The sequence below is a fragment of the Bubalus bubalis genome, chromosome 11 (genome assembly GCF_019923935.1).
Source record: "Bubalus bubalis isolate 160015118507 breed Murrah chromosome 11, NDDB_SH_1, whole genome shotgun sequence".
Taxonomy (NCBI): domain Eukaryota; kingdom Metazoa; phylum Chordata; class Mammalia; order Artiodactyla; family Bovidae; genus Bubalus; species Bubalus bubalis.
In genome coordinates this window covers 90,903,834-90,908,751 of record NC_059167.1, presented here as the reverse complement: position 1 = coordinate 90,908,751, position 4,918 = coordinate 90,903,834, and the positions used below count along the sequence as shown (strand labels likewise).

Genomic DNA, 4,918 nt, shown 5'->3' with positions numbered 1-4,918 from the left:
TGGACCACAGGGTGAGAGAGACTCCGGCGTTCTCCCTACATCCTGCCGGCTGCAGAGTTGGCATCCGCTCTGGCGGGGGCGGGGGCGCCGGGAGGAGGCCCAGAGAGACTCAAGGGTCAGTTCTAGGTCACTCATGTGACGTGAGCACCGAGGGAAAGGTTGTGGGACTGGAAGAAAGGGACTCCTGACCCTTGGGACCTGCCTCGCCTGCAGTTCTCGGCATAAAGCTTTGAGGGAACTCCTTTGGGTTACAGGCTTTGATGAACAGGTCTTTGTATACCGTCTTTTCTTGACAAGATTTTTTTTCCTTTGGCATGGCCACAAATGCCCCCCATAATCCTCCACCGTAACACCTCCATCTCCCTTTCCAGACTTGTGCTGAGGTCTTGGGAATTTCCAGGAACAGCTCCCACTGACCGGCCAGCTCCTTCATCACTTTCCCTTATAGGAATAGAGAATGTTCATATATTTATTAACATTATTAACACGGTTCAACAGTACGTGAACGGTGAAATTCCAGATGTTCAAGCTAGATTTAGAAAAGGCAGAGGAACCAGAGATCAAATTGCCAACAACTGCTGGATCATGGGAAAAGCGAGATAATCCCACAAAAACATCTACTTCTGATTTATTGACTATGCCAAAGCCTTTGAATGTGTGGATCACAACAAACAGGAAAATTCTTCAAGAGATGGGAATACTAGACCACCTTACCTACAGAAATCTTACCTACAGATTTCTTGAGAAGTCTGTATGCAGGTCAAGAAGCAACAGTTAGAACTGAACATGGAACAACAGACTGGTTCCAAATCAGGAAAGGATTAGGTCAAGGCTGTATATTGTCACCCTGCTTATTTAACTTACATGCAGAGTACATCATGTGAAATGCCAGGCTGGATGAAGCAGAAGCTGGAATCAAGATTGCCAGGAGAAATATCAATAACCTCAGATATGCAGATGACACCACCCTTATGGCAGAAAGTGAAGAAGAACTAAAGAGCCTCTTAATGAAAGTGAAAGAGGAGAGTGAAAAAGTTGGCTTAAGACTCAACAGTCAGAAAACTAAGATCATGGCTTCCAGTCCCATCACTTCCTGGCAAATAGATGGGGAAACAATGGAAACAGTGAGAGACCTTACTTTTTTGGGCTCCAAAATCACTGCAGATGGTGACTGCAACCATGAAATTAAAAATGCTTGCTCCTTGGAAGAAAAGTTATGCCCAACCTAGACAGCATATTAAAAACCAGAGACATTACTTCACCAACAAGGATCCATCCCAGTAGTCATGTATGGATGTGAGAGTTGGACCATAAAGAAAGCTGAGAGCCAGAGAATTGATGCTTTTGAACTGTGGTGCTGGATAAGACTCTTGAGAGTTCCTTGAACTGCAAGGAGATACAACCAATCCATAGTAAAGGAAATCAGTCCTGAATGTTCATTCGAAAGACTGATGCTGAAGCTGAAACTCTAATACTTTGGCCACCTGATGCAAAGAACTAACTCATTTGAAAAGACCCTGATGCTGGGAAAGACTGAAGGCGGGAAAAGGGGACAACAGAGGATGAGATGGTTGGACAGCATCACCGATGCGATGGACATGAGTTTCAGTAAACTCTGGGAGTTGGTGATGGACAGGGAGGCCTGGTGTGCTGCAGTCCATGGGGTCACAAAGGGTCAGACACAACTGAGCGACTGAACTGAACTGAATATATTTATAATCACTTATGTAAGATTTTGCAAAGTACATGACTCTCCTTTTCATTAAAATATTTGGAGGTATGAAAATGCTGAATAACATATAAAGCTCCTTGTTTGAAGCTTTTTAGTAATCTCGCAGTAAGATCCTGCTGAAAAAAACCTCTACCTAATCTGTTTCAGGGAAACCTTGTACCTGATTAAAGGCCTTTGCCTTTATCCTGGCAAATGTTTTTGGGGATTAAGGGCAGGGAAGAATCTGAGTAAACTGCATCCTAAGTCATGACCTCTGCCTTCCTGCTTAGGAGCCTTGGATCCCAGTCTAGAATTGGGACAAATCCCAGATACATTTCCCAAGAACACAGTAACATATCCACCCCCCTAAACCCCTGCCAAATCACCTGTTCAGAATTTCAAATCAGTAACAGAAAGTGGGCTTTCCAAGTGGCACAGTGGTTAAAAAATCTGCCTGCCAACGCAGAAGACGCAAGAGACCATTCCTGGGATGGGAAGATCCCCTGGAGAAGGAAATGGCAACGCACTCCAATATTCTTGCCTGGAAAATTCCATGGACAGAGAAGCCTGGTGGGCTACAGTCCATGGGGTCACAAAGAGTCAGACGCGACTGAGTATACAACAACAGAAAGTGGTCTTCTGTTTTTTGCACCACATAGGTTCTGAATGTTTTTGTGGAAGAATTTTAACCTTGGGTATTTTTCTTAAAAATTTAGAGAAGTTTAATGAATAGAATAACTGGCAAATTACTGGTTGTATGTAAAACCCATTATAGGTACTCATTACATTGTTTATCTGTCTCCTGCAATGGGTTGGGAGTTTTAATTTAGAAAATTCAACAGTGATTTAACCAGTGCATTAACTATTATGACCTGGTTCATAATAAGCACTAAATGTGTATTGAATTAATTAATTAGTGAATAAATAAATCTATCTGCTTGTATTCCTAAAGCTGTATTGCTTATATCCCACACTCCCAGACCTCACTTGAGTATCTGCACTAAAGAGACATGAATTATGGATTCGCTCCAATGTATTAAAAATCCTTATTCTGGTAATAAGGATATTCTGGTTACTTTGGTAATAATAACTTTTAATTTGACTGTTGATAAAGGAAAACCATTTTGTTAAATAGATACATTTTGTTATATTTATACTTTTGTTAAAAGATCAAACCCCAAATCATGAATCTTTTGTTTCCCTTAGAAAAGGAACTCATGGTCATATTTGGACCTTCAGTTGTTCCATAACACATGGCAAGCACATTGTCCTTTCCCTAATCTGTGAACAAGGAACAGTTAATATCTGTGGATTCCAGCTGCCCTACAATCGCACAAGTGCAGGAAGCAAACTCTGGACCCAGGGCGAGCCAAGGGGCAAGCAGGCCTGGTGGGTGTGGCTGGAGGGTTTGCAGCTGTCATGGTTGGGGTCTGCCAGATGGTTCCCACAGCACCAGTCCCTGTGTGAGAATCTCATTTACAAACTGGAATGTTCACAAAATACTCTGTGAACACCAAGCAAAGTAAACAGGTGGCCAGCTGCTTCTCAAAACTGCCCAAAGCCAAGCTCTTTTCCTCAAATTGATTTTTTTGACAGGATAATATTTGTTTTAAAACACATGTGCAAAATAATCCTAGCTATATCTCATATGCATGTATACACACCAGAGTGGTGGTTACCTCTGAGGGGAGACTGGAAATACAAGGAGAACTTGGCTTTAGACGTAGCGTCTGAATTCACACAACAATCCATATGTTATTGTGATTAAAAAAAAAATACTTAAAAGCAACTATATTCATGCTTTAAATGCTGCTCTAAATCCTTCAATAGCTCCTCGTTGCCTTCAAGTTAAAGTACAAACTGTATGGACTACAGCAGGGTCTGACTTTCTCACGGGGTCTCAAGCCTGCCCCACCCCACTTTACCCACCAGACTGAATTTCCCTTATTTTGCCCCTGGGAAGCATGTATTAAAAAGTAAAAGAGGAGCAAAACAATACCAATTCTTGTAATACCATCCTTTCAAGTTTTTCAGGGTACAACTGACTGCAGCGTTATATATCAAATTATGCTGAGAACCAAGTTTGAAAAAGTACTGTTTCCTCATTGCCAGACCCAGTCTGTGACATACATATTTTATACTGGATTACAGGGATTGGCCACAGAGTGGGGGAGTTAAGAAACCTGAGTTCTATCTTTGGGAAAAACACTTCCTCTCTCTAGGTGCAGTTTTCTTCTCTGTAGAATTGAGTCCAAAGTTAGAATAAATGATCTCTAAGTGAAGTCGCTCAGTTGTGTCCGACTCCTTGCGACCCCATGGACTGTAGCCCACCAGGCTCCTCCCTCCATGGGATTCTCCAAGCAAGAGTACTGGTGTGGGTTGCCATTTCCTTCTCCAGGGGATCTTCCCAACCCAGGGATCGAACCCAGGTCTCCTGCATTCCAGGCAGATGCTTTAACCTCTGAGCCACCAGGGAAGCCCTAAATGATCTCCAAGTTCTTTCCAGTTCTAAGATTTTAGATTCCATGTAATTATGAGAGCCATATTACAGAATCTTCACAATAGCCTTTCCTCAAAGCTGCTCTTCTCTGATAACCCCCCCACCATTACTTCCCTTCAATCAAACTTTTAAAAAAGTAGGCTGCACACAAAACTGCTCTTTATGGAAACAGTATTTCGACTTCTCAGACAAGTTAGTGTTTGGTCATTACTACGCCAAAGCCTTTGACTGTGTGGATCACAACAAATTGGAAAATTATTAGAGATGGGAATACCAGACCACCTTATCTGCCTCCTGAGAAATCTGTATGCAGGTCAAGAAGCAACAGTTCGAACTGGACATGGAACAACAGACTGGTTCCAAATAGGAAAAGGAGTTCATCAAGGCTGTATGTTGTCACCCTGCTTATTTAACTTATATGCAGAGTACATCATGAGAAACGCTAGGCTGGAAGAAGCACAAGCTGGAATCAAGATTGCCGCAAGAAATATCAATAACTTCAGATATACAGATGACACCACCCTCATGGCAGAAAGTCAAGAACTAAAGAGCCTCTTGATGAAAGTGAAAGAGGAGAGTGAAGAAGTTGGCTTAAAGCTCAACATTCAGAAAACTAAGATCATGGCATCCGGTCCCATAACTTCATGGCAAATAGATGGGGAAACAATGGAAAGAGTGAGACCTTATTTTGGGGGGCTCCAAAATCA

At 42.3% G+C, this 4,918-nt stretch overlaps 1 non-coding gene across 1 annotated transcript; it reads right to left on the bottom strand.

Annotated features, from left to right (window-relative positions):
* Nucleotides 1-4,115: 4,115 nt before the first annotated feature.
* On the bottom strand, nt 4,116-4,187 carry TRNAS-GGA. The gene has a single exon. It is a non-coding gene; the product is annotated as a tRNA-Ser (tRNA).
* Nucleotides 4,188-4,918: the final 731 nt, after the last annotated feature.